This window comes from Lissotriton helveticus (genome assembly GCF_964261635.1).
Source record: "Lissotriton helveticus chromosome 1_1 unlocalized genomic scaffold, aLisHel1.1 SUPER_1_unloc_41, whole genome shotgun sequence".
NCBI lineage: Eukaryota > Metazoa > Chordata > Amphibia > Caudata > Salamandridae > Lissotriton > Lissotriton helveticus.
In genome coordinates, this window is record NW_027611683.1 from 1,044,044 (window position 1) to 1,061,846 (window position 17,803).

Here is a 17,803-nt window from a genome sequence, read left to right on the forward strand (position 1 = left end):
TGCATGTTTGTCTGCTGCTATGTGAATATTCGCTTGACCATGAGTAAGTTAGCTTAGCATTAAAATCGCCCCCCAGACAGATTCCTACTGACTTAAAAGAGTCTTTGGATTTTTCAATAGATGCATTAAAATTAATCACATTTATAAAATGCATATTTGGAACAGAATGAAAATAATTGTTATAAAAATAAATTATCCAAAAGGAAATTACCCTATTAAATAATATGCCTAGAAAATTATTGTTATCTGTATGTACAGTTTTTATGCATCTCCCTGTCTTAATATTGACCCAGATTGATAAAGTCCCCCCCCCTGCTTGGGGGTTGTTGCTAGGATATTATGGCATTCAAACCCCTCAATATGCGATTCTTGTGTGGCCCATGTTTCCTAACACAACAGGATATCTTGGTCTTTAATAAGTTGTACCCAATCTGGCTGGTGAAGTTTAGAGTACAACCTTGCAACAGTCCAGCTTAAGATACGGATGTCTGAACTTGCTGAGGCCTTCGTTTGCATAGGGGGGATAAGTGGGTTGTGGGAATAGTACACTCAGTTACTGGCAGGGCATGAGGTAACCTAATAGCAGGATCAGTATTTTCCCCAAAAGTTCATAGTCAGTCCTGTGTCTCTAATCCAGACAAGGTCTGGAACCTATTAGAGGTAGTAATTCAAGAGAAATTGTTGGTGAAAGGAGCATGACTTGGTTTGAGGAAATAACCAAGGGGTAGTGCGCATATGTTAGTGCTATTAGGTGTTATGAATTTGCAACCCCTTAGTAGGTGTCTCACCAAAGAAGGTCTGCGAAAGTTAATTAGAATACTGTCCCCTTCGATATTTTTTTGTAGATGCACTGACTCACCCAACTCTGCGTGCCATAATAATATCCTTTAATTCGGATACATGGAAGCTTCTATGCCTTGATAGCCAGTCTGCACATTTAATGCGTAGCTGGTCCCATGACTCATGCTGATCCCTCTTTAAAGTGGGTACCCCTGCCAGTACCAACACATAAGGGCAAGCAGCTGGCGGCAGACTCAGGACATCCTGATTAGCCATTCATACTTGGGGCGGCAGGAACATTAATGCACGAGGTACTAGGCAACCTGTTCTGATTCGAGCCCCTGGGCCTGTTTAACCTATTAGCACCATCTCTGGTGGGGTTGGTATTTGAAATGGTTATTGGTATAGGGGGTTGGGGGGAGGACCCATTTCTATCTATAGGCAATTGACGCAGCCCCTGGATTGATCGTATATCGGGTGAAGGGTGATTGCAGGAGCAGTATCTGCCAGTTTGCGACACAATTTCGGCATCTAAAATACTCATACCAACACCTACGCTATCGATGGCCCTGCTCCCATCAACCTCTTTGATTTCGGCCACCTTTTCCCCCACTGTCCCCTTAAAACGCTTGGCTACTAAAATAGCCACCCGCCTTCTTATCCAGGGTAGATGAAAAGAACTGCTGGGGAAAGAGTCGTGACCTCATTCTATGCCAATCTATGGAGAGGAGCTGTGTCTCCTGGAGGAGGCACACATCTGCCTCCATGTTATCCCGGTAGGAAAGGATGGACCTCCTTTTATTGGGATTGTTGAGACCTCTCGCGTTGAGAGTGAGAATTTTCAGTGTGGGCTGGGAAAAGCGTGTCATAGTGAGTGCACCAGCTTTGGCCTGTATTTGGGTCCCTGTGATCCCTTTTCCCCCTGAGCCCCCGACGTCTGCCCGGCCTCCATTGCCCTTTGATCCTCTCTTCAACGTCTTTAACATGCATACCAGTTCTCCACCCTCCCCTCCCTAACTCCAACTTAGAAACCCATTAACCTCAAATTGTCCAGGGCCCGCCTTTCGTGCGTGCGAGTCCTTGGAAGTCGGAATAGTTGGGAACGTGTGTTTCCTGTTCCCCATGTCTCTACACTCCCCGTGTCTCTACGCTCCCAGCAGATTTGTTCGCCGCCCACCCAGCCTTGCAAATGTCACTTATCTGTCCCTCAGTCGTTCACGGTGTCATCATAGGGGAATGTCTCTTTCGCCAATGTCTCCAGCACTGCCAGAATTTCTCGTGCCATGGTCTTGGGGTTCGGTCTCGTTGCTCGCTCTGTGCTACCTTATGCCATCTTTCTCGAGGAGTTTTGGTCTGTGGGCTCTCTGTCTCCTCCTGGATTGGATTCTCAATGCCCAGCACCTGGCAAGTGTCCTGCATGGATCTGAGCTGAAGGAGTTTGCCCTGCCATATGAAAATCAGCCAGAAAGGGTGACCCAAAGAATACGATATTCCTTGATTTCGAAGACGCAGAGTTGCCACTCGGAACTCTCTACACTTTTGAAGGGGTATAAGAGCCAGGTCATGGTGCAAAGCTATGGAGTGGTCCTGATATCTTAGTGGTTGCTTGTCCCTGGCAGCACGTAGCATACACTCATTTAGTTGAAAGTCTGAAATGTAAGCCAAAATATCCGGTGGGGCGCCCAGTATGCTCCTGAAGAGACCCTGCAGGTATTGTGTGATGTCTGGCCCTTCTTCTTTAGGTGGAACTCCCTTAACACGGATGTTGTTTTGCCGAGAACGATTCTCCAGGTCTTCTCTGTGTGTCTGGAGATCGATCTGTTGAGCCTTGAGCCGGACTATCTCTTGCTGTAGATGCTCCACCTCCTTTTCCTGGGCTTGCTCCTGATCCTCGATGGAGGCCATACGATCCCCAACGGTATCGACGTCCCGCCTTATCAAAAGGCGGGACGTTGATGCCGTTTGGGAACGTGTGGCCTCCATCGGTTATCTCCTTCATCTCCCCCGCTATTTCCCTTTTCAGCGTCAGCAAGTCGCCTCGTAATGCACCGAATAGCGACTTTCAATAGGCGTGGGTAAATGGGGCTTCAGAGGTGTCCGCATCTCGGCTGATTTGTGTCGTTGGGGAGAGCCTCCCTTCTCCGCTGCCGGTCATCGGGAGCTTGGTCGGCATCTTTTTTAGATTCTGATCCTTCTTGCTTCTCGCTGAGGACATGGCTGCTATATCTCTTACCACATCACCAGACCGCCTGCCTTGTCGTGGGGTCCCAGCCCCAGTGGGTGGCTGTCACCGGGTTGTCCTCCTGCTGAGCTCCACTACGCTATTGCATGATGGATAGGGCCAGAGGTGTCACTCCCTTTCAGTCTCGTCCGCGCCTGGCTGCCTTCGACCATCTGCTATTGCCCTGCTGGGCATCTGCTGCTTGTTCTCAATACTCTAAGCACTTTGTGCCCGAACCTGCCGTGAATCCCCCTGTAGGCCAGCAGCCCTATCTGAGCCTGGAGCACTAGATGCCTTCTTGGACCACTGCGGGTAATTCCTGCACTATGTGCTTGCAGGCCATGGTCTTCGGTTTCCTCTGACTTGTCAGTCAGCTCCAGAGAGACTACTCCATGCCCGGGCCCCTCATCCATTGGCACCTTGTGATTCTTACAGCGTTACAGTTCATATCTCATTCCCCTTATTGGATTTTGTCATTTTGGTGTCATTTTGTTCAATACATTTTACTTTATTTTTCTATTTTGGTTTGGGTTTTTTATTGTTTTGTATTTTGACTTTTACTTTTTTGGTTTCTGCATAAATATTTGACATATTACCTTAAGTTAAGCCTGCCTGTTCCGTGCTTAGGTACCAGGGGGTTGATCCTAGGTTAATTGAATGGCTTTGAAAGTACATTCTGACAACATTTATGATTGTTCCTCATCTACCGTAAATATTAATTCAGTTTATTACAGAAACTATCTGAAATTATCTGCAAAACAGGCAGTTGATAACCTATCAGGGTTGAAGCACCCTGTGGACAAACTGGAATATGGGAATAGTATTGTGTGGCAATTGAACCTAAAATTCATATTGGAGATGAACCTAGAATCAGGCTTGAATGTCACAACTTTTTAAAACAAGGTAGTCAGGAAAGTGTGAGGAATATATTGCAGCTCTCTGCATTTTGGCAGCCCGAAGCAAATTTGAGAACAGAGTGGATGTATGTAGCAGAGGCGAGTCTGTTCACCCAATGTGAGTGGTGAGATCCGCTTTGCTGGTCTGCCTGAAGTTATGATGCTGCTGACAGTAGTGTGTCTGCTAAAAGCGATGGCGTGACGGGTGGATCTATGAAGCCAAATAAGAGAAAGTTATCTCATGACACCACATTCTTCGTGACTGAGACCAGTAATACTGAAGACTCTGAGACTCACAGCAGTAATTTCTCCTTTCAGAGCGTTATTGCTGCAGATGGAGTGAAGCCAAGAAGTAAGCTGATTACTAAGGTACCAACAAAGTTTAATTTTGTTCATTTGTATTAACTGTTTCTCTTTTGCAGCATTTGGAAATGCATTTTCTAGTTTTGTTGCTTTTTGGTTAGTTTTTTATTGTAGGCTGTTATCTTCGGTTTAAAGGGAAAGATGTTGCAGTGTGTGACCTTAAAGCTGCAGTTTGCATTTCATTACCATCATTTGCTTACCCTGGAGAATCTCCAGGGTGTAGGAGGTTTGCTGTTTCAGAGTTCTTTCTTCAGCTTCTGGGCAGTTGTCGCTCTGTGGTGATCTGTGGTCCTATTTCCCTGCTCTTCTTGTAGTAGCTCCTATCAGAGCTTCATCCTCCCACCAACGATAATAAGATGCCAGGCATCACCCAGCACACAACACAGCCTATGTTGGGCTAAGTCCATCTGCTCGACGCAGTTAGAGCAAGGATAACATTCTCCGGACCCATCAGACTGTGAATGTAACCTAAGGGCTTAAGATGAAATAATGCTCCTGTGTACTGTGGCAGACTCCAAAATATTGAAAAACTTCATGATTTCTCTTTCAGCACTTCATAGTAAAGTTTTTGACTCAATCATTTGACAGAAACATAACTTAGTACCAATAAATTAGTTGTGATGGGGAACATTCATGTGGTGTTAGGACTGGCTCCACCAGAGTGCTTGCTGACTTGGAGGAGTATGGAGTTGACCACCTTGCCTGTGCCGTTGTTGAACCAAGCCAGCGATGCTTTGCTTGAGGCTTATTTGCCCTGATAGCTGGTCAACAGTTCGAGGAGGAGGAGGTGAAAAGCTGGCTAAGTGTGCCCTGAGGCTGGCATTTCAGTACATCCCTTAGAAGTGAGCTTTGAGTCATGTAGTGTTCCTCTTATACCACGTGCAATTCACCCTCTCCAAAGCCTCAAGAATTCCTGGGTGTGAAGGGCGGCTGATTCTGATCGGGTGCTTGATAGTTTCCCAGAAACTCATCTTCTTGATTGCTCATGTTTGTCAGTAGTTAATGAAACACGTCCAGGGGTTTTATCTCATCATGTGACAGAAGCTGCAATAAAAGTTTCTTTGTCGTTGCAAAAAAATATGAATGAGGTGTCACGCACGACCTCTGCAACAAACTTGAATCCCACTTCCATCTGAAAATCATGGGCCTCTATGACCACTTCAATGACCAGACAGCTGACGCCGGAACCACCCCCTCCCCAACAATGCCAGACAGCCTACCGTCTCCTCATGGACCCCAGTGAACACCGAAGACCCCACTTCGACCATGAAAGGCATCCACTCAGGAGCCCCCACGAACCCCTGCCTGCCACACATCTACCACAGAGCCGCCATCGCCCCAGAACTACGACGCACCATCAACACCGCCTTCAAGACGGGCACCTTCCCCAACAACTGGAAACGTGCAGAAGTCAGACCCCTGTTCAAGAAGCCCTCTGCGGACCCCACTGACTTCAAGAACTACCGACCCATCTCCCTCCTCCCCTTTGCGGCCAAAGTCACTTAGAAGATCGTCAATGCCCAGCTAACAAAATTAATTGAAGAAAACTCCATCCTCGCCCCCTCCCAATCCAAATTCTGCAGCAACCACAGCAGCGAGACCGCTCTACTCGCCGTCACAGACGACATCCGCATCCTCCTCGACCAAGGGCACACCGCGGCTCTGAACCTACTTGATCTCTCTGCTCCATTTGACACCGTCTCCCACCGCACACTAACCGCCAGACTCCACAACACCGGCATACAGGGAACTGCCCTCGACTGGATTCGCTCCTTCCTTACTGCAGAACCCAAAGAATCAGACTGACACCCTTCTTCTCCAAACCTACGGAAATCAACTGCGGAATACCTCAAGGATTGTTGCTTAGCCCCATGCTCTTCAACATCTTCATAGCCCCCCTCGCCGCCATCGGCAAACAGCATGGACTCAGCATAGTATCTTTCGCCGACGACACCCAGCTCATTCTCTCCCTCACCGAGGACCCCGTCACCACCAGACTTCATTTCCAGGAAGGAATGATGGACGTTGCAACCTCAATGAGCAGCAGCTGGCTGAAGCTCAACTCGGAGAAGACAGAAGTCCTCGTCCTTGGATCCTCCCCCTCTGCATGTGACAGTACCTGATGGCCCACCGCCCTCGGCAGCCCTCCAACTCCCATGGACCACGCCCAAAACCTTGGCATCGTCCTTGACTCCTCCCTCTCCATGACCCGCCAGGTCAACGCCGTCACCTCTAGCTGCTTCAACACCCCTGCATCCTCCGAAAGACCTACAACCGGATCCCCGCCGAAAAAAGGATGACGGTCAACCACACACTCATAACCAGCAGACTGGACAACGGAAACGCCGGGTACGCCGGGATCAACAGGTCTCTGCTCCACAAACTCCTGACCACACAGAACACCGCAGCCAAACTCGTCCTCTGCATCCCTCGACATGAACACATCACCCAACACCTGCGTAACCGCCACTTGGCTCCCCATGGAGAAGAGTTACTTTCAAGAAACTCACCAATGCCTACAAATGCCTCCAACACCGGCCTCCAATACCTCAACGAATGGATCTTCTTCTACATACCCAAGAGAAACCTCTTATCCGCCTCGCCGAAACCCCACGCAGCAGAAAAGCCAGAACAGATGGAAGAGCCTTCTCATTGCGGCCAAGACCTGGAACAAGCTTCCAATCGACATCAGACGTTCCCCCTCCGTGAACATCTTCAGGAAGACACTCAAGACCTGGCTCTTCTACTGAAAAGAGCTGCTCCCCCCCCCCAGCGCCTTGAGACCCTCCTAAAAAAATCGGGAGCAGACGCTGCCAACCCAAAGAACTACAGGCCGATCTCCCAAATACCCTTCCTGGCTAAAGTAATTGAGCAACCTGTCCTAAAGAAACTTTCATCTTTCCTGGAGGATCACTAACTCCTACAATCGCAACAAGCAGGGTTCAGAGCACACCACAGTATCGAACTTGTGATGCTCTCGGTCCTTGATGACCTAAGACTCCTGGCTGATAAAAAACAACCGAGCGCCCTGATTTTATTAGATCTATCAGCGGCGTTTGATACGGTCAACCATCTCTAACTGCTAAACCGCCGAACTGCTCTGGGTCTCCAAGGTCCGGTCCATCAGTGGTTGTGCTCCTTCCTCACTGGAAGATCTCAAAAAATCCATCTGGGGAAACAGGTATCAAATAGGGGAGCCCTTACCTGCGGGGTCCCCCAGGGATCCGCCCTCTCCCCACTCCTATTTAACATCTACCTACAACCCCTGGTAACAGCCCTGGCCCACATGGACTGCCGTGTCTTCAACTATGCTGATGACACCCAGCTCATTCTTCAGATTGACAACAACGCCCGAGCTCAGGAAACGGCCCAAAAGATTATCAGATTTACCATAAATTGGATGACTAAAAACTCCCTGAAAATCAATCCGGAGAAAACGGAAGTCCTTGTGCTACCCACAAAAAGCAACCCATGGCATGACGGCTTCTGGCCCTAGGAGTTGGGCACCACTCCCTCCCCGGCCACCACCGTAAAAAGCCTAGGCATTAAATTGGACCAAGAGCCCTCCATGACCAACCAAATAACCACAGTAGCAGGCACCTGCACTGGACTCCTAAGACAACTACGCAAACTGGCCCCCTTGCTCTCCCCGGCTACCCTGCAAATGATCATCCAAGCCACAATTCTTTCCAGGCTGGACTACGGTAATGTGCTATATCTTGGCCTCCCGCAAAAACTCACTAACAAACTTCAGGTGGTGCAAAATGACGCAGCCAGGCTGATATTTAGGCTACCTAAAAGATCCCATGCCTCCCCCCTGCTTAACCAACTTCACTGGCTCCCCATTAGGCAAAGAGCGAAGTTCAAGGGCCTCTGCATTGCCCATAAAGCAATATACGTCAAAGCCCCAGCATATTTAAAGGAGCGCCTTAAGATCTACGTACCAGGGCGCTCACTACGATCTATAGAGGCATGCAACCTGGCGACTCGCCAAATACACCCTGGTCTCGAAAGGGGGGAGAACCTTCTCGGTCATACTCCCTAAACTCTTGAATCAGCTGCCAGGGGAAACAACCTTTACAACGCAACTTTTACAACGCATTACCATTACAACGAAACTTTTACAACGCAAAAACTATTACAACGCATGTATTTACAACGCATGTTTTTACAACGCAGGTACCTTTACAACGCATACCATTACAACGTAAGTATTGGTAAGTATATAATTATATTTAAAATGTTATATGTTTGGGTTTTTTTAAGGGGTATTTTTAGGGTTCAGGGTCAGTTTTCAGTTTTTGGGTAAAGGGGTATTTTTAGGGTTCAGGGTCAGTTTTCAGTTTTTGGGTAAAGGGGTATTTTTAGGGTTCAGGGTCAGTTTTCAGTTTTTGGGTAAAGGGGTATTTTTAGGGTTCAGGGTCAGTTTTCAGTTTTTGGGTAAAAGGGTATTTTTAGGGTTCAGGGTCAGTTTTCAGTTTTTGGGTAAAGGGGTATTTTTAGGGTTCAGGGTCAGTTTTCAGTTTTTGGGTAAAGGGGTATTTTTAGGGTTTAGGGTCAGTTTTGGGTTTTTGGGTAAAGGGGTATTTTTAGGGTTTAGGGTCAGTTTGGGGTTTTTGGGTAAAAGGGTATTTTTAGGGTTCAGGGTCAGTTTGGGGTTTTTGGGGTACAGGGGTACAGGGTAAAAATAAAATAAAATTAAATTATTTAAATTAAATTTATTTAAATGGGTTTTTGGGGTACAGGGGTATTTTTAGGGTTAAGGGTCAGTTTTGGGTTTTTGGGGTACAGGGGTACAGGGTAAAAATAAAATAAAATTAAATTTAAATTACATTTAAATTAAATTAATTACATTTAATTAAATTAAATTAACTTAAATTAAATTAAATTATATTAATTTCAAATAATTTAAAATAAAAAAATTAATATATACTTACCAATACTTACGTTGTAATGGTATGCGTTGTAAAGGTACCTGTGTTGTAAAAACATGCGTTGTAAATACATGCGTTGTAATCGTTTTTGCGTTGTAAAAAATTTGTTGTAATGGTATGCGTTGTAAAAGTATGCGTTGTAACGTCATACATCTAGCTGCCAGACCACCTTCGCAAAGAACCTTTGCTCCTCAAATTCAGGAAACAACTTAAAACACTATTGTTCAAGGAAGCAGCGACCACTGGTTAAACCTAACATCATTGCCGGTTTTCCTGACCTGCCTTCATTGATTCAAGCCTCGCCTCCCAAGCTCTTAGAGACCTGATGGTGATTAGCGCTATATAATACAAATACAAATACATGGGTGAGTAGCGCTCTTACAAGTCCCCTAATTGATTGATTAGATCTAACAGACGCCTACTTTCATAGTCCAATTCATCCCGCTCATCGCAAATATCTCAGGTTTATGATAGCAGGCGAACATTACCATTAAAAGGTACTTTCATTCGGCGTCACCACGGCCTCCATAGTGTTCACCAAATGTCTCGCAGTATCAGCTGCTCATCTCGGAACACAACGTTTACATGTCTTCCCTTACCTGGACAACTGGCTTATCGAAGCGAGCACTTACCAAAACTGTATCCTACACACTCAGACAACAGTACACCTACGTCACCAGTTGGGTTTTACAATAAATGCACACAAATCTCACTTGTATCCGGCACAAGTGCAATCTAATCTGGGAGCTTCCATCAACACTCTCAAAGCTCTAGCCACTCCCAATATAGCCAGGATTCACAATATCCAGGCCACACTATTACAATTTCAACTCAACCAATCATTACCAGCCAGTCTTCATGCTGCTGCTGGGAATGATGGCATCCTGCGTTGCAATCGTACCTCATGCAAGGCTTCACATGTGTTCTCTGCAGCAATGTCCAGCGAGTAAGTGCAATCAATCACAGTGTCTATTAACCGATCTAGTGTTGGTAGACAGTCGCACCCATCGCTCTATGCAGTAGTTGAACACTCAAAACTTAGCAAAAGGGCGGCCTTCCATAGACCTGATTCCACAGACTATACTCACAACAGACGCATCGTTAACAGGTTGGGGTGCCCATTTCAATATTACACAGTACACGGCTGTGGTCGGACAAACACAAACATCTTCACATCAACTACCTGGAACTTCTAGCAGTGTTCCTAGCACTCAAAGCTTTTATCACCCAACTTGTAGGCAAGACTGTCTGAGTACGCACAGAGAACATCACAGCAATGTACTACCTACAGAAACAGGGAGGGACTCCCTCTCTCCAGCTGTCACGCTGTGCACAAAGCATTTGGAATTGGGCGATTCACCAAAAAATATATCTCCTAGCAGAACACCTCCCAGGGGTAGGCCATCAGATTGCAGCCCTGCTTAGCAGACACAGTCTGAGAAGGTAAGAAGTTCTTCTTCCCTACTTTCAAAAATGGGCTTTTCCACAGATAGATCTCTACGCAACGGTACACAACGCAAAATACCCATTCTTTACATCCAGGTTCCCACAACCAGCATCCAAAGGCAAAGCCCTTTGGAGGATTTGCTCAGGTAAATATGCTTACGCTTTTTCGCCTCTCCTGCTAATTCCATTACTTGTTCGGAAACTCAGACAAACGTCCCTCACATTGATCTTAATAGCCCCCACATGGGCTCGCAACCTTGGTACACCACCCTGTTAGAACTCTCAGTGGTTCCACATCAAAAGCTACATCTCACACCTTGTCTCCTCACTCAGATCCATGGGGAAGTCGGACTTCCAATTCCCAGAGAACTCAACTTAGCGATTTGGCTCCCGAAGTTATAGAGTTTGGTTATTTACAACTACAACCAGACTGTATGAATATTCTCAAGGAAGCTAGAAGGCCTACTACTAGAGCATGTTATGCAGCAAATGGAAAAGTTGTGTTTCCTATTGTAACAACAACAATATCAATCATCTTGATGTGTTTGTGCAGAATCATTTGTTAACTGTCATGGAAAGTTGCTTTCCTCATAACGATAACCTCGCTAAGGAGAGTTGATGAACTTCAGGCATTAACTATACAAGAGCCTTTCTTTCAACTTCACAACAATAGAGTGGTACTACGTACCAATCCTACATTTCTCCTTAAAGTAGTTTCTGCTTAGGGGTAATTCAGGTGCAAAATCTAATTAAAATAACATAACATTAGCATTTTCATTATTAATTGAACCATCGTAATTCTTGTATAGAATTTATGTGCTGCAATGATAATCGAATCAGATAAAAGTAATTAGCAGTATAAGCACATTGAACAAAATAAATAGTTCCACCATCTTTCTAAAACAATGTACATATGCAAGCATAGAACAACTGCATGTAGGTTTTTCCTACAATGCTTTCCCGTGTGTGTGTCTGTGTGTGTCTGTTGGTCTCTGTGTGTCTGTCTCCCATTCCCTGTAGCGAAAGTATGTAACTCCCCGTTCTAGAAGAGTCGGTCAAGAAGGAGCACACTGCATTGAATAATTTCTTGGTATGCACTTTTTATTAGTATTACAGGAAATCACAATGATTGATTGTCTCTTTTGTATTCTTTTTTCCCACAGGTTCTTCCACTTCAGTCCCTTAGGTGAGCCTCGGCCGCCGTCGTCCCTCGGACAGAAGGAAAGGACTCATGTAAGTGTTTTTGCTTTATGGTTTAGTCAAGGGAGGATGTGAGGGATAAATAATAGCTATGCATAAATGTGAAGGGAGGGGGTAGAGGTTGGAGCAACCAAAAGAAAAAGAGTACCCGATGATTTCTGCGCTTGTTTTTCTTTTCTGTCTCACTTATTTCCTTTTCCCTGGGTCCCTTTCACCCCTCAGCCTCCCCTCCCGTCCCTCTGCGACTCAGCCCCTTTCCAAAAGCCCCGTAGACCCCCATGCACCTGAAAGAGCCACGTCACTCCGGGCCGTGGCGTGGTGACTCAACGTCCTTCAGTGAGGTCTGGTAGTAGATCATGCCTCCAGGTAATCTGAGGCTATTCCCCTCAGAACTACCACTGCCCTTGCAGTGGCTAGGGCCCTCGTTAGCATCTTTACCAGGGTGGGCTTCCCTAAGGAGGTGGTGTCATACAGAGGTACCAACTTCATGTCTGGCTACTTGTCGAAGGAGTGTGGTGTGAATTTCCGGTTCACTACCCTCTACCACCCACAATGTAATGGCTTTGTTTTGTTTTGTTTTTTTAGAACTTTATTTTAATTTTTTCAACATACAACCTGGCAGTCAGAGTATACAGAGACATATAATACCAATATCTTCTTCGTAAGTAGGTTAGTCAATAATTACACATGCACTAATCTGCTTTCCCATTCTCCAGGTGATCAATAAGTGTCCCTTTCCCCTAATTGAGAATGTACCTTATAATTATCATGTGGAGACACCTCCTTGCTCATCCCCAGTGTTGTAGTGTTTTGCCTCGTCAGTTTCAGAGCCAGAGTCTGTGTCTGTTGTCACTCGGGAAGCAGGAGCTAGGAGTTATCTGTATGAGCACGGCAAGTGTTGAGTGTATCCTCAAATATGTCATCCTTTCTGCTAAGGCGCAAATGTTTCTCCTCAGCTAGGGCCTAGTTGAGCGCATCTCTAAGCCAGCGCTCAATCGTTGGGGCATACTGGGGTAGCCATGTGATTGCAATTCTACGTCATGCCAGTACCATAGGCGACTGACCAAATTTATAGGTTATCTTGCGCCCTTCTGGCATCTAAAGAGGCCTAATAAACAGCATTTGGTTGTCAGCTCAATACTTAGTTGTGTGGCATGCTCCATTTCTTCGACAGCTAGTTGCCAGAAGGTGTGTATTGCATCGCAGGGCCATGGTTAATGTAAGAAATCTGCCCCCACAGTGTTGCAGCGCAGGCGTATATCTGGGCAAGACACGGCCATTCGATCAATCAATCAATCAATCACTGCATTTGTAAAGCGTGCTACATACCCGAGAGGGTCTCAAGGCGCTGGGGAGGGGGGGTTATGGTGCCACTGGTCGAAGAGACAGATCTTGAGGAGTCTTCTGAAGGCCAGCAGGTCCTAGCTCTGTTGTAGGATGGTGGGGCGAGTGTTCCAGGTCTTGGCGGCTAGGTAAGAGAGGGATCTGCCGCTGGCAGTGGTTTTTTGGATGCGGGTGACTGCGGCGAGGGCGAGGTTGGCTGAGCGGAGGATTCAGGTGGGGGTGTGGAAGCTGAGTCGGTTGTTGAGGTAGGTGGGTCTGGTGTTGTGCAGTGCTTTGTGTGCGTGGATCAGGAGCTTGAAGGTGATCCTTTTGTTGACGGGGAGCCAGTGCAGGCCTCTCAGGTAGAGTGCGATGTGGCTGCGGCGGGGGACGTCGAGGATGAGTCGGGCCGAGGCGTTCTGGATGCGTTGGAGTCGTCTCAGGAGCTTGTTTGTAGTTCCTGAGTAGAAGGCGTTCCCGTAGTCGAGTCTGTTGGTGATGAGGGCCTGGCTAACGGTTTTTCTCGTGTCGAGGGGGATCCATTTGAAGATCCTGCGGAGCATACGGAGGGTGTTGAAGCAGGACGCGGAGACGGCGTTGACTTTCCTGGTCATGGAGAGAGTGGAGTTGAGGATGACCCCCAGGTTGCGTGCGTGGTCCGTGGGTTCCGGGGCTGTTCCTAGTGACGTGGGCCATCAAGAGTCGTCCTAGGCTGATGGGGTGGGTCCGAAAATGAGGACCTTCGTCTTGTCTGAGTTCAGCTTCAGTCTGCTGTCCTTCATCCAGTCGGCTACGGCCTTCATTCCTCTGTGGAGGTTAGCTTTGGCGGTGTGGGGATCTTCGGTGAGGGATATGATCAGCTGGGTGTCGTCGGCGTAGGAGATGATGTTGACGTTGTGTTGTCGTGCGATGTGGGCGAGGGGGGCCATGTAGATATTGAACAGCGTCGGGCTGAGAGTCTTGTGGCGTTAAGTAGGTTCTTCGCAGGAAAGAGCAAGCGCACATGACCCAAAGACTCACTGGAGAAGTATTGTATGGTGTACTACAATAAGATTAATTTGCAAAAATCTATTTGGACCTTATATACACTATAAGTACACTGTCTATATACCATGTTCTTTAAGTGCAGAAAGCAAGCAGTAATAAAAGCAAAACATTCCATAAACACCGGAAAAACACTTTTTCTGGTAGTTTTAGTGGCGCGAAAATGTGTAACCACTGATAACAACTGTTTTTTAAGAGATTGAAAACACTGAAAAAACCCCACCAGAATTTACCAAAAATAGAAACTGAAAACAGGAAAGCCTAATTATAATGTATCCGTCAAAAATGGGCATTACTAGAAACCATGCCTGTTAGTTCACAGGACCGCTGCCAGTCTTGATCTTCCATTGGAATGTCAAAGTCTAAATTCCAGGCCTCTCAGGTCCGTGTGTAGTGTGTAGTATCTACTGTACAGTATAAAATGCAGCCCTTTGGAGGTGCGAGGGGTCGTGACTCCTCCTCTTCCTTTCGGGGAGGTTACAACCAATACCAGCAGTACCATCCCTATCAGGGCCAACCGCGTTACTCCTCCTCCCTGCAACAGCAGTCGTTTCGAAAGCCGCAGGCTGCCTCTTACAAGCAGTACAGAGGGAAATCCTCCTGCTGAGGTAGAGATTCCTCAAAAAAGCAGTGCCAACTTTCAACCGCTCTTCCCATCAATCTGACCAAAGTTGGAGGGCAGATCTCCCATTTCTTCTCCAATTGGTCCGCAATAACTACAGATCCATGGGTTTTCGACATAGTGTCCAGAGGCTACACCAAATTCTCCCCCCAGAGGTCCTCCTCCTGCCCATCTGAAGGAACTTTTATGCCAAATCAATCTCATGTTAAGGAAAGGAACGATCAAAGTGTTCTGAATCTTCAAAGGGATGCAGGCTTCTATTCAAGATTCTTCCAAATCCAGGAAAAATCGGGGGAGTGGCGCCCCATTCTTGACCTTCGTTCCCTCAAAAAGTTCCTCAAGAAGCAAACTTTCCAGATGTTGTCTCTCCTAGAAGTGCTTTAATTACTGTCTCAAGGGGATTACAAGCCAACACTCTATCTTCAAGATGCCTATTTTCATGTCCCTATCCTACCCAGACACAGAAAATTCCTGCGCCTCAGAGCGGCTGGCAGAGATTTCCAATTCCAAGTCCTTCCATCTGCCCTTCGCTGTGCACCCGAATATTCACCAAAGTCTTGGCACCGGTGGCAGCACATCTTGGTCAAGATGGTTTCCAAATATTTTGCTACCTCGACGACTGCCTTATAAAGGCGCAGTCGTTCGCAGTCGCAACCAGACACACTCAGTCATGCCTGTCTCTGTGTCTTTCCATCAATCTGGAGAAGTCTCAGTTCACCCCCTCTCAAGTGTGGACCTTCTTGGGGGCCATCATAGACACACAGCAAACAAGGGCTTTTGTCCCAGACAAAAGACAACAGCGGATTTCCAAACTGGCAACTCTCCTGCGCACATAAAAGTATGTTTCTGTTTAACAGTTCAAATCGCTTCTGGGGATGCTGTCTTCCTGTAATCCCCTAATTACCAAGTGTCGCTTCAAAATGAGAGCACAACAGGAGGAACTCGACAATCAATTGCAACAAGTCTTAGGGTCCTGCGACGATGTCATCAACATCACGTCTCCGATACGAAGAGCATTGCTATGATGGACTCGCATGCCAAACATCTTAGTAGGCCGTTAGTTTGTAGTGGACACTCAAAGTTTCATCCTCACAACAGACGCCTCTCTCGAAGGGTGGGTAGCGCATCTTCAAGCTCTCACAGTCCAGGGGAAATGGGACACCCACCAACAAACTTGGCACATAAACCTTTTTGAGTAACTGCGATATTCCTGCATCTGAAGTCCTTTTGCACCCTCATTCAAGGAGCTTCAGTGTTGGTCTGAACGGACAACACAACAAGCATGCATTATGTGAACAAACAAGGGCGCACGAGATCCACTTTGCTATCCCTACAAGCTCAGCAAATTTGGGATCGGGCGATTCAACATCAGATCACTTTAACAGCAGTCCATGTTCCGGGAGTGTCCAACCTTCTAGTGGACTCCCTGAGCAGGTCGGTCTTGTCAAAGCACGAGTGGGAACTTCATCAGTCGACGCTGAACCGCATCTTTCAGCTTTGCGGACACCCGAATCTGGATTTATTCGCGACCAACCTGAACCGCAAATGCCCATTCTATGCAAGTTGGCTTCCCCACTCAGAATCGTGCGGGAATGCGTTTTTGATGAACTGGTCAAAAATATATGCTTACGCTTTTCCACCGATTGCTGTAGTCGCAACGGTACTTTGGAAAATGCGGAAAGAACCTTGCTGCATTCTTCTCATAGCCCCCAGATGGCCTCACCAGTTCTGGTTTACGGAGCTCCTCCTTCTGTCGGAGTCCATCCAATTTGGCTGCGCCCAATTTCAAATCTTCTTACTATGAACCACAGCCTGATCTGCCATCCGGATCCAACTTCTCTGCGATTGGCAGCCTGGCGCTTGAGCACTATGAGTTTGCTTTTTTGATTATTCCACCGGACTGCAGGGAGGTCCTCACTAACGCTAGAGCACCCTCCACTATCAAAACCCACAAACTCAAGTGGAAACGGTTCTATCTGTGATGTGAAGCTTCAAATTCAAATTCTCCAGGTTAAGTCTGAGAAGACAGAGATTCTACACTGTGCAGTAGGTAGAATCCCTCCTAAACTTCCGCTTTAATTTTGGCCAACATCCCCTGCTACTCCGTTGGCTCCCAGTAGCGCGGTACGTAATCTCGGAGTCATGGTTGACAACAAATTGACATTAGAAAACTATGTCAACAAAACAGCTGGAAGTTGTTTTACTCTGATCAGAGCATTTTGGAAAATCCTTCCGATGTTCTCTTAACAGAACAGAGCGCTGATAGTCCGGAGCACCATCCTCAGTAAGCTGGACTATTGTAATGCTCCGTTACTAGAATCCCCACAATATCTGATTGAGAGATTGCAGAGAGTACAGACCATGGTGGCCAAACTGGTACTAGTGCAACCACGCCACTTCTCCGTCTCCCGGGCACTCTCAGATTTACACTGGTTGCCAGTCTCGCAGAGGATACGATTTAAGGCATTATGTATAGTATTTAAGCCTCTAAATGGTCACGGGCTCAAATCTCTGCAGGAGAAACTGACATGGTATGTCCCTCCACGAGCCCTGCGCTCCTCATCCGCTAATCTGGTGAGGGCACCTAGAGTTAGGAAAGTTAAATCAGGAGGTAGGGCCTTCACTGCGGTAGCGTCCTGCCTTTGGAATACCTATTCATTTGATATGAGACAAATAGACAACATCCTGCAGTTTAGAAAAAGGTTAAAAACCTGGCTCTAACCTCGAGTATTCTCCTTGGCATTCTGCTAACTCCTTCCTGGCAGAGGACACAGTCTCTCGGCCCTAAGCTAGTCGCCTGTATCGCAGCTCCAGGTTACCCGTAGGGTGTCAGTTGCGCTTTACAAATCATGATAAATAAAATAAATAAATAAATAAATGTTCACCCTGTTCACGCTACGCCAGAGCAGCTTCTGCCTTTCTTCTTACAATTAGCAAAATCCAGGGACTCTCACTCCACCCTGAAGGTTTTTCT

The 17,803-nt window shown here is 46.8% G+C and overlaps 1 protein-coding gene across 1 annotated transcript in view; it reads left to right on the forward strand.

Moving 5' to 3' along the window:
- Window positions 1-11,801: 11,801 nt before the first annotated feature.
- Window positions 11,802-17,803, forward strand: part of LOC144806055 (uncharacterized) — a 609,474-nt gene continuing 603,472 nt past the window's right edge. Inside the window, exon 1 of the mRNA XM_078672503.1 lies at window positions 11,802-11,873. The gene's annotated coding sequence lies outside the window, so the exon portion shown is untranslated. The remainder of the gene's footprint in view (window positions 11,874-17,803) is intronic.